Source organism: Phodopus roborovskii, unplaced genomic scaffold, assembly GCF_943737965.1.
Source record: "Phodopus roborovskii unplaced genomic scaffold, PHOROB, whole genome shotgun sequence".
Taxonomy (NCBI): Eukaryota; Metazoa; Chordata; class Mammalia; order Rodentia; family Cricetidae; genus Phodopus; species Phodopus roborovskii.
Window position 1 is genome coordinate 25,881,814 of NW_026126549.1, and position 21,475 is coordinate 25,903,288.

Genomic DNA, 21,475 nt, shown 5'->3' on the forward strand with positions numbered 1-21,475 from the left:
ACGCTGGGCTGGGGGTGGTGGAACACTCCAGAGTCTCGGGTGAGACTAAAGCAGTAGATCCTGGTCCAGCACCAGCCATCCCTGTCTCCAAAAGGTTTTGTTGTTGTTGTTGTTGTTAGTGTAAATAAAAATTTTAGATGGCACCAGAAAAAAAATGGGGGGCAGGGTTAGAGGGAGAAAGGAGAGAGAGAGAGGGAGAGGGAGAGGGAGAGAGAGCACACCCACGCTGTCAAAGGAGACTTGAGATACAAGTTAGCAAAATGCAGTTGTGGGCCTTGTTTGATGATTTGATTTGATACAAAGAAACATTTTTGTTACATTTGTTTATCCCCCCCCCATTGGTGCCTTTAAAAAAAAAAAACCTTCTCCAGCCTTATGTATGTGTTGGGGGAGGGTCAGCTGTAACAACAAGGGGGGGGAGAGAGAGAGAGAGAGAGAGAGAGAGAGAGAGAGAGAGAGGAAAGGAGGGAGGGAGGGAGGGAAGGAGGGAGGAAGGGAGGGGGGAAGGAAGGGAGGGAGAGGAGAGAAGGTGGGAGGGAAGGAGATTTGGACTGACTATATTTACTGAAGATACAAGAAAAGTTGTGGCTAAATTCCAGTCTAAGCCTGGCTCCTTTTTCTCCTCAGAATTGTGGAACCAATAACAAGACCCAGCCCAACTTAGCAGTAGAGGACACTCTTTACTCTTGACAAAGAATTAAGAGAAAAGGGGCTAGGGAGAGGTTCAGTGGATAGTAGTGCTTGCAATGCAAGCATGAAGCCTAAGTTCAAATCTTCAGCACAGCATAAAAAGCCAGGCATGGCTGTTTGTACTTGTAACCCCAGCACTGGGGGCTAGGAGAAGCAGATGCCAAGAGCTCACTGGCAAGGTGGAATGAGAAGGCTCTGCCTCATAAGAGACCCTGCTCAAAAAAACAAGGAGAGTGATGGAGACCCTGGACATCTTGCTCTGGCTTCTGAATGTGTGTGCACTTGCACATTCATGCTTCTGAATGAATGTGTACCGACACACTTACCTGCATGCACCACACAGCAAAAGGATAAGAAAGGTGGGTCATGCATACTTGTAATCCCAGCACTCAGGAAGTTGTGGCAAGAAAATCAGGCATTCAGGGTCACCCGTGTTAGCTATGACCATGCCATCATGCAAAGTTCCTCCGGTTTAATTAAATGATGACAACTGAAGAATATGGCTTCTCAGAAGCAAAGTAACTTGTTTCTCTAGATTTCCCCATTCTGTGGACTTCCAGTAACAGCTACCATAAAAGATGTGTATCTGTCACCTTACATTCTTTAACTGCCACTCACTGGTTACCACTAGCAACTGCTGACCAAAATAGGAAACTTTCTTATGTCCTTCTCTCCTTCCTCTAAAACCTGTGAGGAAGAACACACGCACAGCCAGCTCTGCCACATGTGTCAGAACTCTCCTCAGAGCCCGGCCATGCTGCTCTCTACCTAATAAATCTTTTCTAAAAAGGACAGTCAGACTCAGTGGTCCTGTGGAACCAGAAACCCAAAATATGTTCATCTTCATCAGCACAAGAAGTCCAGGCCAGCCTGGAGAGCAGAGGTGGGAAGCAGGCTGATAATTGAACTTAAGCCCCACAAATGGGCAGATTACAGACAAAGAGTAGAAAACCACATAGGCTAATAGCCAGGAGGGACATTCATATCTAAGGATGGGTTGAGATATTTTTCTGGGACACATCACACTTCTATAGTTTTCTCAAATCAATGTAATGGCAGTTGTCAACTGTCATGACACTGGAGGGGATATTATTTAGCATACAGATGGAAATATTATAAAATTAGACTGGCCAACTGGGCTCAGTCAACAACCAGAGGAGAGACTTCAGGCCATCCCACATCCTGTCCTCAAATGTATACAAGATTAGGGTGTGGGTAAGAACCATAGAGCTTGAATGAGATGCACCCCTACAGGCTCATATGTTTGAATACTTGGGTCCCAGTAGGTGCTATTGTTTCTGAAGGTCATGGACCTTTTAGGAGATAGAGCCTTGATAGAGGAAGTGTGTCACTGGAGGAGGGCTTGGAGGTTTTATAGTCTGTCTCATTTCCTTTTTCTCTATGTGTTTCCTGTATGCTGAGAAAATGTCAGCTTCCTGACTGCCAGACCTGCTGCCATGCCTTCCCCGCCATGATGGACTGGACCCATTAGCACCACCCCCCAAAAAAAGAATCCTTTATCCCTAAGTTCTTTTGAGTCAGGGTCTTCTATCAAGCAACAGAAAATGACCTGATACAAATCACAGGCCTGGGAGTGCAGGTAGTGGCCCTCCAACTAGGAAACACAAGGACATGGAGATTCTCAGAGTCTCCACATGCCCCACAAGCAGTTTGGCTCTGTTAGACTTTTATTGGACTCCTAACCTACAGAACTGTATTTAACCAACTGTATGAAAATTAAATTGTGGTTTTTGGAGTAGGGCATTTAGGACCATGAGCAGGGTTCTGGTTTGATTGAGCCCCATACTGAAAAAGGAGGAGGAGGAGAAAAGAAAAGCAAGATTGTTTAAAGTCATTGCATTGGCAGTTGTCCTAGCTGGTTTTGTTACTATGATTAAGAAAAACAAAAACATGACCAAGGCAACTAACTTTATGAGAGAAAAAAAATATTATGGCTATGGTTCAAGGGGAATAAGAATCCAATATGGTAGGCCCGCCACACTGTCACCAACTGAGAGCCAAGTGTTCAATACCTGATAACTATGGGCACATTCCTCACTCAAACCACCACAGTAGTTCTTAGCTGAAGCAGCAAAAGAGGACGGCACAAGCATTTGCTGGACCTCTACCTTCATATATATTTTAGGTGTTTTGTTTTGTTTGTAGTAACCTAAGAAATACTTTGTTGTCCTTGTTTGGTTTTTGAGACAAGGTTTCTTTGTGTAGTCTTGGCTGTCCTGGAACTCGTTCTGTAGACCAGGCCGGCCTCGAACTCACAGAGATTCACCTGCCTCTGCCTCTCAAATGCTAGGATTAAAGATGTGAAGCAGAAATACAATTTTCAAAAATACTTCATTTTTACCTGAAGGGCATGCCTGCCTAGCATGGGGCATAATACATTTAACTTGAAAGGCAATTATATGCAGTGATACTTTGTGAAAGAAAGTTTAAGTAATAAAGTAACATTTATTCTCAAAGTTACAAACATTTAAAAACATAGTGCACGGCTCCATTAAAGATGGCTTGTCTAGACCAGTTTCTGTTAAAAATCTTTATATTTAACCTTTAAGAATGCTAACAGGGGGCTGGAGAGGTGGCTCGGTGGTTTAGAGCACTTTTTCTTGCAAATAACCCAGGTTCAACTCCCAGTACCCACATAGTGGCCCAAAATGGCTGGCTGTGACTCCAGCTCCAGGAAGCCCAGTGCCCTCTTCTGGCTTCTGTGGCTATATACATACATCCAAGCAAGACATTCATATACATAAAATAATAAAAATGTAAAGATGTCAAAAAGCATACGGCGGTGAGATGGCATAACCCTCACAAAGAAACAACTGACTGCAGTCAGAGGTTCTCAACCTGTGGGTCGGGACCCCTGGGGGGGGGGGGGGTCAAATGATCCTTTCACAGGGGTTGCCAAAGACCATTGGAAAACACAGATATTTGCATTATGATTCATAATGGTAGCAAAATTATGAAGTAGCACCAAAAATAATTTTGTGATTAGGGGGTCACCATAGCTTGAGAACTTTATTAAAGGGCCACAGCATTACAAAGGTTGAGAACCATTGCTCAAGTAAATACATAACTCCAAGTGATAATAATAAGAATTCTTAAAATACTGCCAACATTTACAAAAATGTTCTTCATACCAGCATACACAAATCTAAAATCAGATTAGAAAAGTAAATAAAATGCATAGGAATTTTTAATGAGAATTCTCTCCATGCTTCAGCTAGAGAACTTGTCTAGCATGCACCCTGGGGTCAACCCCTAGCATCACATAAAACCAGGTGTGTTTACGGAAAATATATAATTCCAGCACTTCTGTAACCGCCCCCCCCAGAAGATGGAGGCAGGAGGGTCAGAGAAGTTCCAGGCCATCCTTGGCTACACAGTAAACTCAAGGTCAGCCTGGGACACATGTGCCCCTTTAAAAATAATAATAATTCTAAACCTTCCAAACAATGTAAAGGTAGAATAGTTTAAATGATTCCCAGGGGCTTCGAGCACAGTTCAATGGTAGAGTTTTAACCTAGCATGTTCCTGACCTCAGGTTCCATCCCCTGCAACACACACACACACACACACACACACACACACACACACATACACACTACATTTTATAGAGTACCCAATATTTTGAGCAGGGCGGTTAGCTCAGTTGGTGCAGTACTTGATTTCCAAGCCTGAAAACCTGAATTTAAACCGCCAAACCGGCATCAAAAAGCTAAACACCTAGGCACACACTTGTAAGCCGAGAGCTGGAGAGATAGAGACAGAAGGGTCCCTAAAGCTTGCTGGGTAGCCAGCTTAGCCTACCTGGCAAATTCCATGCCAGTGAAACCCCCTGTCTAGAACTATCACACCAGCTCAGGTTTGCCTTCTGAGCTTAGTGCTGAACCCAGTCTCCAGCAAAGAATGCTCCAGCAGAGAAGGGCCTTGCTTCTTCAGGCAGTAGATAATGCAGAAATCTACAAATAGCCAAACAAACAAGCATAAGTGATGGCTATGTGTGTAGACACAAATGGAACAGCTGTGTCACTTCCTCCAAGGCTTAGGGAACATCCCAGAAGCAAAAAAAAAATTGGAGAAAATGGAGTGTAACAAAAAAGTATCTTCTGATATGCAGCTGTGGTTTCTGATAGCGACTTTCACAAGTCTGGGCTGATCACACCTCACCATGGATGAGGGAGGAGGGAGGAGGCCTTGAGACTACTGACAATTAACATTTGCTGAGGCAGAGGGGTGTCATTTTCCTCAGTGGTATAGTCACAGATAAACTGCCCCTGCGCCCTTGAATAACCTCCCACCCACATGCAGGCAAGTGACTAATTAAACTGGGAGGGCCACATGTAAAAATAAGAAAAGAGGTAGGAGGGGCTTGTTGAGAAGTGTGCCAGCAGGGGAGGAAGGGGGCAGGTGAGAGGAGGAAGGGTGAGTAACTAAAATTCATCTTTTAAGAAGGAGATAGTGCCTGAGATACAGCAACTGAAATTGACCTGCACAGAGAGAGAGAGAGAGAGAGAGAGAGAGAGAGAGAGAGAGCATGAGAGAGCATATGAGTGTGAAACTTTCCTACAAGCATGTCATAAAGACGTGTCCACCCACCAACACATCCATCAACAACCTGTATGTGAGCATCTACACACTGGGCTCTGGGGATTGTGCCCAGTACACTGACCATAGTAAGAAACATCTATTATTAAACTACAACTTTAGTCCATAACCTCTTATTTCAAAACAAGTTTAAAGAAATGCAGAATGATTGAAGCTGAAGGAAAACAAACAAACAAAAAAAAAATCACTGAAGTTAAGAAATCACTGAAATAAAGTGACATCTCAGAAAACAATTAGAAATTAAAGGGAATGTCAGTCTTCTCATAATCTAATCAGTAACCTTTTTGGTGAATATAGGACCTAGCAAATGAAATGAAAAATATATTTTATTAAGAGTCTGATAAACCTAAATAAATCTGTCTTTTCTACCAAAAAAAAAAAAAAAAAAAACCCAAAAGGAACATAAGAGGAAATATAACTCACACCACCTTCAAAAATAATTAAAAGGTCAGGCACAGAGCAGAGATAGGCCTGTAGCTTTGAAGCCAACCTGGGCTACAAGTCAAGACAAAAGAGAGGAGGAGGGAAGAAGGAACAAAAGAGCATCAGAGGCTGCCTATTCTGAGCCAAAGAACAGGGACAGTGGTCTGGGAATGCAGATTCAGGCTTTGTCCCAAATAACATATTCTAGAGTAGAAATAGTTACGTAAGTATTTATAGTCACAGAGCAGAAGTCATACATCAAGGAATTTCAGTCCTTTGGAGGGAAGATCAGATTGGCAGACTGAAGCAACACAGTGAAGTTTTGACAGGTTTCAAAAGCTGCCAGGTAACATTCTGAACTGTGGGATGTTAGAAGCTCGTGGTCTGTTAATGCAGTCCAGTGGTCTGGGGCTTTGTTTGGTTGGTCGGTTTGGGGTTTTATTTTATGTGTATAGGTATTTTGTTTGCATTGTAGGTCTGTGTACCATGAGTGCTTGGTGCCTGAAGGGGTCAGAAGAAGATAACATAGCCCCTAGATCTGGAGTTACAGACAGTTGTGAGCTGCAGTGTGGGTGCTGGAAACCAAATCTGGGTCCTCACAACTGCTGAGCCATACTCCAGCCACATTCCTAGACTTTCAAATGGATTTCTGGAAGATGTTAGGCCATTAATGTGAACAATGAATGGTTAGTCTGGGGACTAAAGGGAACCCAAGGTAATGTGGCTGTGGGTATAAAACATTGTTACTAGGGAAACCTGAGTTTCCTGTTGTAGGTTTGGTTTGGTTTTGGTTGGTTGGTTGTCTTTTTTTTTTTTTTTTTTTTTTTGTTTCTTGTTTGTTTTTGGTTTTTTTTTTTTTTAAGGTTTTTCTTATAGTTTACTGTATAAAACTCAAGAAAAAAATTACTTATCGTAAAGCCAATAAATTTTTATTTTTATTTAAGGATTTTCAATTCCTCTGCTGTCCATCCAGGTCACACAGATTCAAGGTTTCTGAACATAACTCTCCCTTAAAGAGAGACCCTGCCCCAGGAGGGCTGTGAATCCTTTGCTCTTTTCTTTCTCCTTGAACTAAAGATGCATAGCTATGGCAACTTCAATGTTCTCCACCAGGAGATTACTGGCAATTTCTTCAAACCATTTTCTTTAGGAACCATTTTAAGGTAGGCCTCTCACTTGCTGACAACCCTAGGGAGCAAAGGAGTAGGCAGTGGTCCTTCAGCGGGTGGCAGCGCTTGGCACCAAGCCTCAAGACCAGAGTTGTAAGTTTGATCTCAGTGTGGGTCCTGGGAACAAGTTGCTCTCTGACACTCCCACAGGGTGCCCATACCCACAATAAATATATCCAGCATAACATAAAAACTGTATCATTAGAAGAACCAGGTTAAACATAGCAAGAACCAAAGGCAAGGAAAGCAATGATCCCAGAGAGTGGATTTCCTTTTGTACTGTCTTTTAAACACACCAACAGGAGAAGACTGCTGGGTCAGATACCATGTGTGTAGGTTCTTAGTCTCCTCACTGAAAGAAACAAAATCCACCCAAAAGTGTTGGAACAGAATAATCTTGGTGTCATACAAACAGAACAGAAAGAGTAGCTCAGGAAGACAATTTCTTATAATAATAATAATAATAATAATAATAATAATAATAATAATAATAATAGGTGCCCGCTCATAAAAGCAGGCAATCTCAAAAGTAAAGATCTGCAGCCATTCACTGCCTCAGAGGAGGAGCTCCAGGAATGCATAGCTATTCTGCTTAGTGTGTCTTCAGATAACTCAGCTTTCCTGAGGGATGGGTTCCTGGCCAGCTAATTGTCAGGCCCAACTAGAATACCCAAGGGAGGAGATGGGAGAACGTTACATTCTAACTCTTGTGGAAGATCAGAATGCCTCATCTCCACACTGTTTCCATTCCTTGGACCCTGTATCAAAGTCTCCATTCAATTCAGATTTCACTTTCACGGATTTACACACCACCCACTTAGGAGCTCTATGCAGGGCCTCCAACCTGCTACATCACCTGGCCTCCATGGCTTCCTGGAGCCCTGATGGAAGCCACAAGTTTTACAAAAAAACAAAACTGAAGTTCAGGAAGGCGGTAGGGACCAGCGATGAGGGTGGTGAAAGAATTCACCTGATCAGGAAAGGGCAGAGAAAGGTGGTTAGTAAACACCAGGCCACAGCGGGCAGGACAGAGAAGCTGCCTTCTACAGGACTGCACTCTGGGGAGTATTTCTAAAGGGAAAGTCAGGCTGTGTTTTAATGCCACAGTGCCCTCAAACCATTTCAATTAAGGCTTATTATGTCATCAACAGCCTGGCCTTGAGGCAATGAGACTCAACCATGACCACAGCCCTAAACAGTTCTCCACATCAACAAGATAAATGTGTCTGCAGCTGCCAGACCAAGTGTTTGGTCTGAAGAAGTGATGAATGAGACTAGTAAAACCAGTTCAGCCAGTTGCTGCAACTAATTCAAAACTGCTTCCTAAAGCACTCTCCACAACAGATAATTCATGGAATCCGCCTTCCTACCCAGCAACAGAGGATGGTGTAAGGGAAATGTGGTCCACATATACACAGCTGAATTTCTCAGCCATGATAAAGAAGAATTGTGTCATCTTCAGGAAAGTGGATGCAGGGAAAGATGATTGATTATACGGAGTGTATTAAGCCAGTCTCAAACAAATATATTCTCTCTCCTTTGTCTTGATGCAAAAGCACGAGGTCTTTTATATTCCAGTGCACTGGGGTCCAGGACTGGGAACCCTGGGTACAGGGTTCAGACAGCTTTTATAGGGTTACAACAAAGCCCGCACATCACAAACCAATCATCTCATAGCATCCAGTGTGGACCAATCAATTTGGACTATCCCAGTGCGCGCTTTGCCCAGGAAGTCTGCTTTCGCTAGGGCTTCTGGGTAGTGTGGCACGGCTCATTTCCTGTTCTCATTCACTCACAGGTGCTGTAGGTAAACCGCCCTGTCAAGAATGACCTTTTTCCTACTCACTGCTAGGGGGCAGAGTCTAGGGAGAATTAGGCTAAATTTTTCCATCCTTACAAAACCATTTAGGGGAACAAGGGGACTAGTTCCCTAATTCTAGGAGGGGGAGGTAGAAAGAAGAACAGAGAACACAATATATACTTGTAAAAATCCTTTGGGGGAAAAAATCAATTTGTTTCTTAAACTCTGCTTGGTTTTAACTTTGTAGCTTGTTTTTTTTTTTTGGTCTATAGTTGAAACCTAAACTACTAGCCAAGCCAGGCATAGCAGCACTTCAGAGGCAGAGGCCAATGGATAACATGTTCAAAGCTGGCCCTGGTTGTATCATAACAAGACCCTCTATAGGGAGTATGGAAGAAAAATAAAGACAAATAAAATGTTATCTCTGTTTGGAGATTTTTTTTTTTTTTTTTTTTTGGTTGGTTAACTTCTGGTGTGTGTGTGTGTGTGTGTGTGTGTGTGTGTGTGTGTGTGCTCATGTGACACTGAATTGAATTATATCATCTAGACAGGCCTTGAAATCTGGATCCTCCAGCCTCCTCCCCACCCCAGGTGCTGGGATCACAGAAGCATATCACCATGCCTAGCACTGTTAAATTCTTTATTTACCGCCACATCTGAAATGCACAGTAAAGTGTCTTGGACAACATAACTGATCAACAGGTGACTAGACTTGGATGTTTCATGAAGAAAATAAAAGTTAGCAGTTTGTTTTGATGGGGATTTGAGGGTGTTTCTCTGTGTGTCTAGGTGAGCAGGGCACCTGGCTCCTGCGACTGCTGTCATTTAAGAGCTTGGGATATATGTCACTTCTGCAGACAACTCCATAGCCAGCATTCCTGATGAAGGAATGATCACTGTAGGGCAGAGATGTGGCTCCTCAGCCTTGCTCTGGATTATCCAGGAAATTGTTAAACACATACATGTTTGCCTTTGTGAATTCCTGACCCTCATTTGTATGCACATCTCCTCTGCAGATATGATTTCCTACATGAGTATATGAGGTGGAAATAGGATTCTGGACTACAAGAAAAAGTGTTAAGATTCCTGCTGTTTTTCAGTGAAGAGGTAGAATCTAAGGTCTCACACATGCTAGGCCAGCCCTTTACCACAGACCTGCACTCCGACTCCCAACCTTGATTTAATTTTTTTTTTTTTTTTTTTTTTTGGTTTTTTGGTTTTTGAGACAAAGTCTCAAAGTTGTTGGTCCCTGCATGAACCCCCCAGGCACATTGAGCAAGCCTAAAGCTGTTGGCTGAACTCCTTGCCCCAAGGCTGTTGTTGGTACTCTTCCCGTTTTGATAATGAAAAACCAACAGAGCGTGGACCCTCACACCCCGACTCAGGAAAGGTGGCCCCCCCAAATCACTCACAAGAAGCGGTCTTGATGTAAAAGCATGAGGTCTTTTTATATTCCAAGTGCACAGGGGTCCACAGTCATGTGCCAAGCAGGGGTAGAGGACTGAGGACCACCAGGGTGATAGTAAGATAGCTTTTATAGGATTACAACAAAGCCCGTGCATTTTAAACCAATCATCTCATAGCATCCAGAGCCCTCGTGGTGTAGACCAATCAATTTAAACCATCCAAGCCCACATTCCATAGACCAATCAGTTTCCTATAGCCCCGGAGGTCTGCCCTTTCGTGGCTCCTGGGTTATAGGTCCTACCACAAACCACAAAGAATGTGACCTTTTACCTATTTACTGGCTGAGGGCAGGGTCTGGAATTTAAGGTTCAAACTTCTAGCTTCCTGTGGTCAGTGGGGAGTTAGGTTGTATTTTTCCATTCTTATACTAGGTAGACTTAATGGACTTGATTCTATTGCCTTGATATCTATTTGTGAGTATGAAGAGGATTTGATCAGCCATACAACTGTTTCTTTTCCAAATCTTTTGCCTTTTACTAAAGGGTCTCACTATGTATTTGTGGCTAACCTGGAACTTGCTAGACCAGGCCGGCTTTGAACTCACAATCTGATAGTTTCTGCCTATGGATTAAAGAAATACAAATCATGCCCAACTGGATTCCTATTAAGTTTGTTTGGGTTGAGAATATAGGGCAGCTTTAAAATACTTGCTTAGCATATGTGAGGCTCTATGGTCAATTATCAGGATTGAAAAAACAAAAAGACAAACAGAAGAGGAAGGAAAGAGGGAAAGGAGGGAGGGAAAGAGAAGAAAGAGAAAGAAAGGAAGAGAAAGGAAGAAATAACAAAAAAGGAAAGAAGGAAGAAAGAATAACAAAAAACTTGGAATGATGTCTATATAACCTCACATGCATGCATTTACCTGCAGAAATCAGAAGAGGCTGTTGGATCCCCTGGACCTGGAGTTACAGATGGTTGTATCAATTCTGTGCTGGGAACCTAATCCAGGCTACAGAGAGCAGCACATGCTTAACTACGGAGCCATCCTGCCGGGCCCCATGCATCATTTTTTAATGTATGAATGCGGGGATTTGTGTTTTCCTTGAACACTTAACATTTTAAGAATATAGATGTAACTGCTTAGTTAGAAAAAGGATTTTCTTTTTTTTTTTTTTTTGGACTGACCCGAAACTCATTATGCAGCCAAAACTTAAACTCTTGCTCCTCCTACCTCTTGCTTCCAAGTGCTGGAATTACACATATGCCACCACAACTGGCTTGCCTGTGTAATTTCAATATGCTAATAGTTATACTGCACTCACCACTAAACCCACTACAACTATGTAAACTCAGGAAGAACAGTTTAGAGACAGCTTAGGGTGAGTGAGGTGCTACATGGTGCTTGTGTTGTTTGTAGGCCCCGGAGTCAGTATGCTAAGCACTGGTTCTTACACTACACAGAAACTCCCCCTCGGTCACGTGATCCGTGCAGCATCCCTTTAAAGTCGAGCGACTTTAAAGGAAGTTTAAGCTTACTGAGCCAGCGACCTTTATCACAGAAGCTTCTTCTTACAGTGACAGTAACTAACAAAGAAGCCCACAACTGGACAGCATGCAGAGAGAGACACTTTGCAGTGCTCTGGCCGAAATGGGATGTTTTTACCAAAGCCGTCCTCTCCAGGCTCAGGGACGTTTGTGGAAGAGGAGGCAGAGAGGGTGTAAGAACCAGGGATAGTGAATGACTCCCAAGGAAACATGGTCTTCCAGACACACTAGGACTGATTCACATATGAAGTCACAGACCGTGACGGCACACAGTAGACCTGCACAGGGTCAAACCAGACAGAATCCCGGCACTGATGAGGGGAAGTGGACACAATGTCTCACCCTTAACCTAGAAGCTGTTTGCAATTGATAACTGCTGGGAACCGAAAAACCAGTTTTCTCCAGTAGAGAGTCACTGGGTGTGTCGATCACACTGCAGGGCAGGCTCCGTACCCTGGAGCAGTTGAAAAATACAAACACGACTCCATTCAGAACTGGGATCGATATGTAAAATAAGAAAAATAAATAATAATTTAAAAAAAGACTCCATTTATGGATGCTTTTGCTTTGGTATTTTTTCTTTTTTTTTTTTTTAAAGTTTGCTTGTCTAGTTGATTTTCATTTTGTGGGAGTTTTGTTGTTCTGTTTTAATTTTTGTTTTGTTTTTGAGAGAGAATGAACTTAAAGTTGGGTGAGTAGAAGTAGGGAGAATTTGGGAGGAATTGGAAAGGGGGAAAGAATATGATTAGTATGTATTGTATGACAATTCTAGTGCTTTTTAAAAAAAAAAAAAAGATTTACTGAGCTTGATGAGGGAGAACACCTCTTTTCATCCAAACTAATGAAGCTGAGCACCTGACTCTAACACAGTCTAATTTTATTCATACACTGTTGTCAGGAGCTACATGGTTGCCAGGGAAACAACACATACCTGGAGGCATTCCACGCAGTGTCAGATGAACCAGCACAGGAAGGTTGTTGACACAGGGCCAAATAAAAGTCATTCCAGACCTTGTAAAGCACAGCACACTAGCTACCTAATAACTTTAAGTTATGCTCCTTTATTTCCCTCTTTGTTCTTCAGGGTTGTGGATCAAACCTAGGGCCTCAGACAAGTACTGAGCTCTACTTCTGGTCATTTTTTTTAAAAATATACATTATTATATCGTGTGTGTGTGCGCGCGCACGCGCGCGCACGCACATGCGTGCAAGCGTGCATACGCACAAGTGCACCCATGTGATGGGAGATGTCATTCTGTAAATATGTTTCTCATACTGGTTAATGAATAAAGCACTGCTGGCCAATAGGAAAGAAAGATAGGTGGGACTAGGAGACAAGGAGGATTCGAGAAAGGAGTAGGGAGGAGTCAACATGGAGAGACTGGGGAGAGCAGACACTGGCCCCACTCCCCAGTAAGATGAGACCACGTGGAAATACTTAGATTAATAGAAATGGGTTAATACTTAAGACAGAGCTAGCCATTAAGAAACAAGTTCCTGGCCAACAGCTTTATATATAATACAGGGTCTCTGTATGTTATTTGGGGCTGGCGCCGTGGTGGGTCCAGGCCAGCGGGAAAACCTACTTCTTATATGCACCATTGCCACAGTAGAACATAGAGGTCAACCTACTGGTGGGAATCATTTCTCCAGCGGATCAGTCATGTGGTTCCCCAGGTCAAACTTAGGTCAGGCTTGGTGACGAGGGCCTTTACCAATAAGCCATCTCAGTGGACCTTAACTCCTGAGTCTCACTAAGTTGCCCCAAAGCCTCAAACTTATCATTCTGCCTCAGCCTTCCAAGGAAGCTTCCTATAGCCCCATGCTGGCCTTTCTACTCCACAATTAGTCAGAAAACATTAAGTGCACCCTATGGGCCAAAAGTATGCTAGCTTATATTAAGAAATACAAAAATTTAGTTCTATCCTGGGCTTTGACACAAAAATAGCTTTTTTATTTTTAAATAGAAAAAAAATTGAAGTTGAGTTGGTAGGGGCTAAGGACAGAGAGAGTGGGTCTGGGAGGAGTTAGAGCAGGTGACTATGATCAAAATACAGTGTATGAAATTCTCAAAAATATAAAATTATTTTTAAGGGCATACAAAGCATGGATAAATGACTGGACATGTTCAGGACACTTGTATTATGAATACATTAAACTTCCACCCAGGAGAGATACATGGTTAGGTTCCTATATGCCTCTGGCCACATTTTTATCAACCCATCAATACAAAACCTTGTTTGACATGCATTTCTGTTTAACAATAGCTTACTCAACATATAGGTGATTTCACTTTAAATATTTTATTTAAAAAATTTACATAGGATACATTTTGCTATTTTGCCTCCACCAACTCCCCCCAAATCCTTCCCTACCCACCCAACTTCATATTCTCATTCTCTCTCAAAAAAGAAACATAAAACAAAAGTCAAAACAAACAAGAAAAAATAAGGCAAAAAAGGAAAAAGAATAGCATGTAAAAAGATGGACTCTGTTTGGTGTTAACTCCCTTGGGCATGGGGGATCCCATCCCTAGAGTATGGTTGACATACCCTATGACACTCCATTGGAGGAAGCTGACTTTCCCTTTCCTACCAAGTATCAACTGCAAACAGCTTCTTGTTTAGGGGTGGGGCTTTGTGTCTACTTTCCTTTCTCGGTGCTGGGATTTTGCCTGGCTTGAACCTGTGCAGGCCTCATGTGAGCTGTCACAGTTTCTGTGAGTTCATATGTCCATCACTCCTACTGTGTCTGAATAAAGTTGTCTCCCTGATAGCACCAAAGATCAAACACAAATGCCTGAGAAACATGTGGCCATCAGAGAAATGCAAATTAAACTACTTGGAAATATTTTTTTTATTATTGGAAATGGTTTGTGGCTAGAGGTAGCTCAGAGATTAAGAGCACCAGCTGCTCTTCCAGAGGTCCTGGGTTCATTTCCAGCAACCACATGGTGGCTCACAGTCATGAGATCTGGTGCCCTCTTCTGGTGTTCAGGCACACATGTATACACAAAAAATAAATCTTTAAAAAGAAAAGTTTTTTTTTTTTTTAAGGTTTTGGTTTTTAGGGTTTTTTTTTTTTTTTTTTTTTTGTTTTGTTTTGTTTTGTTTTTTATGTGGTTGTGTTGGCAAATAGGAAGGCAAGATAGGCAGGACTAGGAGACAAGGAGATGTAGTAGAGGAGATTCAAGATGTGGAGACTTGAGGGAAGAGGTCTCTCCGGTAAGATAAGACCACGTGGAAACACTTAGATTAATAGAAATGGGTTAGTATTTAAGACAGAACTAGCCATTAAGAAATGCTAGTAACTGGCCAACAGAATGATATCTAATACAGTGTCTGTGTATTATTTTGGGGCTGATGTAGCTCTGGGACCAGATGGGAAAACTGCTTGTAACATGGTTGTTTTTGTTTTGTTTTGTTTTTTAGTCTACAGAGGTAGTTCCAGGACAGCCAGGACTACACAGAGAAATTTTGTTTCAAAAAATAAATAAGAAAATAGATTGCCCCCTCATATAATATATCCTGATTATAGTTTCCCCTTTCCTCTACTCCTCCCAGTTCTTACCTCCCATCAGGACCTAATCCCTGGTTTTTACTTTTCTTACTCTTTGTTCTTTCCTCTTTTGGGCCCTTTTGGGGGCCCACTCTCCAGTTCCCAAATAAGTCACACACTGAGGCTTATTACTTATAAATGCCTGGCCTTAGCTTAGCTTGTTGCTAGCCAGCTTTTCCTAATTTACCCCTGCCCCACACCCCCACACTACACCCCACCCCACCACACCCCACCACACCGCCTTTGCGTCTGGCCTTCTTCCTTTTCTTCTGGAATCTTACTTTCACTCTTACTCCCTGGCTGGCTCAGTGGCTGGCCCCAAGCCTCCTCTGCTTGTTCTCTCCTGCCCCAGTTCCCAGATTCCTATTTATCCTCTCAGCCTACCAGCCCCACCTATCCTTTCTCCTGCCTCGCTATCAGCCGTTCAGCTCTTTATTAGAGTTTTAGACAGGCAAAGAATCACAGCTTCAGAGTTGAACACATGCAGCACAAACAAAGGCAACACATCTTTATATCATTAAACAAATGCTCCACAGCATAAAGAAATGTAACACACCTTAAACTAATACACCATAACTCCCTTTCTTTCATCAGAAAACAGACCTCTTAAGGATAATGATAAAAATAAAATATAAGATAAAACAAAAACTAACATTGGAACTGGCCAAAACAAACAGAAGGAAAAGAACCTAAGAGAAGGCACAAAAAACAGAGATTCACTCATTTGACACTCAGGAATCCCATAAAAACATTAAACTGGATATATATATATATATATATGCAAAAGACCTGGTGCAGACCCATACCGATCAGAAAAGATAAGGAAGGGCACTACATACACAAAGATACACAAAGAAATAAAATCCACTAAGAGGATATTGCTATTCTTAACATCGATGTAACGAACATATAAGTTAGTTAAAGAAACATTGCTATAGCTTAAATCATGTAGACCAACTCCCACATTGATAGTGGGAGACATCAATACCCCACTCCACCAGTAGACAGGCCATCCAAACAAAAACTAAACAGAAATGCTGGAGCTAACTGACATTATAAACGAAATGGACCTAATAGATATTTACAGAACATTTCACCCAAACACAGAAGAATATACCTTCTCAGCACCTCATGGAACTTTCTCCAAAATTGACCACATACTGGGACACAAAGCAAGTCTCAACAGATTCAGGAAAGTTGAAATAACACCCTGTATCCTATCTGACCACCACATATTAAAGCTGAATTTCAACAACAACCCCCCACCAAAAAAAAAAAAAACACACACAAACAAAAAACAAAGCTTAATTCATGGAAACTGAACCACTTATTTCCAAATGAAAAATGGGTCAAGATGGAAGTTAAATTAAAGACTTCCTCAAGTTGAATAAAAATGATAGCACAACATGCCCAAACTTACAGGACACAATGAAGGCAATTCTAAGAGTCAAGTTCACAGTGCCTCAGGATGCAGATATACCACTCCTGGGCATGCACCCAAAGACTCAATGTCCTACTACAGAGATGCCTGCTAACTCATGTTCACTGTTGCTCTATTCCTAATAGTCAGAAATTGGATATAGACTAACTGTCCATCAACTGATGAGTGGGTAATGAAAATGTGGTACATTTACACAATGGGATATTATTCAGCTGTTTTGGTAAATTAAATTATAAGGTTTGCAGATGTATCTAGGAAAAAAATCATGATGAGGTAACCCAGACCCCAAAGGACAAATATTTATTTAAGTTTTTAGAGATAGGGTTTCTCTGTGTAGCCCTGTTGTTCTGGAAATCACTCTACTCTGTAGATCAGGCTGGCCTTGAACTCACGAAGATCCACCTGTCTCTGCTTCCGAGTGCTGGGATTAAAGGCATGCACCACTGCCCAGCTTGTGTTTCTTTTTTATATGTGGATGTCAGCTTTTAAGCTTTCAATATGTGTGCTACAGTCAAAATAACCACAGATCAGGGAAGGGAAGGAATCTTCCAAGGAAGGGGAAATAGAGCATAGTAAGAAATAAAGGGGAATCTAGAATAGGTGGAGTAAGTAGGGAGGGGATGGGAGAGAAGAGTAAAGGAGGAAATATGGGGAGGAGTAACTAACAGTAAAGGGCTTTTGAAAAACCACAAAGAAACCTACTCCCCCCCCCCCCCCGCCTGAGGCAGGGTTTCTCTGTAGCTTTGGAGCCTGTCCTAGAACTCGCTCTGTAAACCAGACTGGCCTTGAACTCACAGAGATCCACCTGCCTCTGCCTCCTGAGTGCTGAGATTGAAGGCATGCACCACCAATGCCTAGTGGAAGCCTACTTCTTAGAGGCTTCCTAAAATACATACACATATGAAAAGACTCTAAATGGAGTGGCCACATAATGGGTGATACAATGCTCCAACTAGACATCTTATGCCACCAAGTAAAAATTCCAGTACCAGGAATGAGTTACATCTAATTGAGTTGTTGGCCAAAGTGGTCCCATAGACCACCCCCCAAACACCATAAGCTATTGCCAGTGCTATTAATTACACTCTACAACCTAATAGTAAGACCCTATTGCTCAGGTAGAAGTTTTACCTCTAGTAACTAGAGTTTGTGATACTAGAAGGCATTTTGCACACCACCAGATGAGAAAAGTTATCATTGACATCACCCAGCTGCAAACCCTGAGACTTATAACAGTGACCTCCCTACGAGACATACAGGTACAACAGTGACAGATGTGATGGGCGTAACCAACTACTGTTTGGTTGGACTTAAGGCCCACTCCATGAAACCCATATCTAACACTATTAAAGTGGCCAAAAAACCTGAAACTAGATAGGTCATGGGCCCTAGTTGAAAACCTACTACTTTTATTCTGCTAAAGGAAGATAGCAAAATGACTCCTCATGAAATACATCTGCATGCATAGACCAGTGCATCACTCTACCCTGACCAGAGAAGCTTCTTCTTGCAGTATCCATATGATTTCTTAACTTTAACCAGCCTTCCCCCAGCACCAAAAGCCCTGCCTCGAGGAAGCCTATCTGACACACCTGTTCTCTCCATCAGCTACACCGCAGCCCTCCAGAACTGCAGCTCTGTGCTTAGGACTTTTCAAGATAATGGATAGAGGAACTATCACCCCCAAAGTACCAGAATGTAAGGCACATGGCACTATTCAAATGGCCTGCTTAAAGATCACATATTAACCAATGGAGCTGAAGTTCAGTATCCTCAGTTAGGAATATGAATATTGAAGGTTGTGCCTGAGACTGTCAGATAAAGTGTTGGGCCAGCAGTCGGGGTGGTGGCAAACATGGCCCTGGCCGGACATGGCAGCGGGGCTCTACGCCTGCACCAAGTGCCATCAGCACTTCCCCTTCAAGGTGCTGTCTCAGCAACTATGCAAGGAATGCGGGATTGCTCACCCTGTTGTGAAGTGCACCTACTGCAGGACTGAGTACCAGCAGGAGAGTAAAACCAGTACAATATTTCAGAAGTGTGCTCAGGATGTGCAGCTGTATGGAATGACTAAGCCTTGTCAGTATTGCAACATAATTGCAGCATTTATTGACAATAACTGCCAACATGCACAAATTCAGAGAAGTACGGACCTCTGTATTCTTGTGAACAGTGCAAGAAGCAGTGTGCATTTGCCAGGAGAGATGATCAAAAGAAGGTAGATGGGAAGCTGCTGTGTTGGCTGTGCACACTGTCATACAAGCGTGTCCTTCAGAAGACCAAAGAGCAGAGGAAACATCTGAACAGCTCTTCTCGAGCCAGCCATCAGGAGAAAGAGCAGTATGGTCGCCTGAGTAGGGGCGGCCATTACAACAGCTTTTCCCCAGACCTGGCTCTGGATTCACTGGGCACTGACCACTTTGTCATCATTGCCCAACTGAAGGAAGAGGCAGCCACTCCGAAGAAGATGCTGCATCAGAAGGATCAAATGATCTTAGAGAAAGAGAAGAAGATTACAGAGCTGAAGGCTGATTTTTCAGTATCAGGCGTCTCAGACTTGGGCCAAAATGAATCAAATGGAAAAAGCCCACAAGGAAGTCACAGCAATTGCAGGCGAAAAACAAAGAGCTTCTGAAACAGGCAGCTGCTTTGTCCAAGAGCAAGAAGTCTGAGAAGTCGGGCACCATAACATCTCCTTGAAGACCCCGAGAAGGCTCCCAGCAACAACAGCCGGTGCTCCTGGGTTAGGGTTGGCAACCTGGCTGTTCTCTGGGAACTGTGCTTTCTCACAAAATCTCTGTTTTCTTACCGTTACCCTTCTTTGTGCGAATGTAGTGGGCTGAATGGAAACACCTAGTTTGTGCCGCGTTATGACTGCATGCAGAACGTTTGGGGTTTCAGACCTGCTCCTCCTCCGCTTCCCTGTGCTCCCTCCCCCCCTCTACTTTAGTACTCGATGTTTTCCATAGTGGTCACTGTGAAGTTTCTGTCCACTGTCACACCTGTCGTCCACTGTGCATCACTGCCATCTTCTGAACCTTGAAAACTGCCACCTTGAGACCTCGTGTGGTGAGAGGCTTTCTCTCGCCAATAAACCTTTTGCTTCAGGGTATATTCTTGGGTTTTTTCCAGGTATATTATGTATGACCTTTGTACTATGTATAGACAGAGTTTTATTTATTTTTTTAAAAAGGAAACCTTTTCTTGATAAAGGAATGATGGTAGCCTAGCTAGTTCTTGTAAAAGCAATGCCTCTTTGGAAAAAAAAAAAAAAAAAAAAAAAAATGCAGTCCTGTTTTCTAGCTTTTAGTAATAGAATCTTTCCTTTCTTGTTACCTTAGAGTAAAGGTAAATGCTGGAGGCGTAAGTGTGGAGCTAAGTGCCTTCGGAGGACTCTGGAAGAGCATTAAGGAGATGCTTAAGGGTGCAGAGATTGACCAGTCTGCCTTTAAGTAAGGGCAGAAAAGAACAGTTGTCCAGTTTGTACTGGACACTTCCCCTCTACTTATCCCTCCTTCTGTTACATAACTTTAAATTCCCACATTGCCACTTCTTTTTTAAAAGCATACCTGTTTCTTGCTTGTGTCAGTGTCATACTAGGCTGTTAACAGAGCACATTTTTTTTTAACATGAGCAGATTCGAGTGGGATAAGATCTGAACTACTTGTGTGTTTCCAGGGCTCAGCGTGGGCTGTGCGGTGGGAAGACATCTACTGTGCCTCCTCCCTCTCCTTACCCTGTCCTGGGAGCAGCTGGGCCTCCCTGAGTGTGTCCTTCTCCTCATCTTGACCCAGTAGACGGGTGGGAAGGGAGAGGTTCATGTGGAGCCTCACTCTATGTTTGTGAAAGCAATTAGAGGTGGGCAGTATGAGCCATGACACAGAACAAGCCCTGGAATCGGTGCAAACGGTGCCAGAGTTAAAGCCAATGGTAAAGACAGGTGACGTTTGGTCCACATCCTCCAGCATTGGACAGCCAAGGTCACTGTTCCCAGCAGGTGTGCTGTAGTTAGTGACTGCATTGTCAGAAGAGACTCATGCACACGGATGGACAGATGTGGATGTGGGGGGCTCCTTCCGACAGGAGACCAGAAGGGCCATGTATTTATATGTCACCGTGGTAGGGAATACCCTGCCCTTCCAAGCAGGAAAGACTGCTGTGCTGAATCATTTTGTAACATTTTGAGTGAGAAACTTTTAGGTAAAGATAACTGTCATACACTATTTTTCAGATGCATTTGCTTTGGCTGTGGGGAAAGAAAGGTAGAAAAAGAATGAGTCACTGTTTCTTAAAACTAAGACTGAGAAATTGTGGATGTGAATTCTAACAGTATACAAATGCTCATTTAGTTTAGTACTAAATCTTTTTTTAAGGTCTTAACATTTAATACTCAGCAAACCTAAACATTTTCTAAACTACCACAAGCTCCTGAACAGTAAAGAGTAAATCCCAGTCTTAAAATGTTGATTTTTTTTTTTAAATCATGACAGCATTTTACCATGAAATTAACTTTTGGTAACACCTTCTGTTTCTTTGTATGTTTGTAATAATGGACATTTTAAAACATAGGAATGTTTTGGTTTACACAGACTTTGACAAATGTGTGTTAATAAAATTCATATTGGCTCAGAAAAAAGAAGTATGAATCCCCTACACCAAAAATAAACAAGTGGATAGGAAGGAGGTTAAAACGGGATCCTTGTCAATTTCTATTGCTGCTGTAGCCGATTATCATGCAGATGACATTCTTAAAACAAAAACAACACACACACACACACACACACACACACGCACGCACGCACGCACACACTCCAAATTTAT

The 21,475-nt window shown here is 42.6% G+C and overlaps 1 protein-coding gene, 1 non-coding gene and 1 pseudogene across 2 annotated transcripts in view; 2 read left to right on the top strand and 1 right to left on the bottom strand.

Annotated features, from left to right (window-relative positions):
- The window catches only part of Tubb6 (tubulin beta 6 class V), a 192,041-nt gene that overhangs the window by 52,763 nt on the left and 117,803 nt on the right, over positions 1-21,475 (top strand). The window lies entirely within an intron of this gene.
- Positions 7,094-7,238, bottom strand: LOC127234335 (small nucleolar RNA SNORA8). Its single transcript, XR_007835574.1, has one exon. It is a non-coding gene; the product is annotated as a small nucleolar RNA SNORA8 (small nucleolar RNA).
- Positions 18,526-19,381, top strand: LOC127234087 (protein FAM76A-like; annotated as a pseudogene).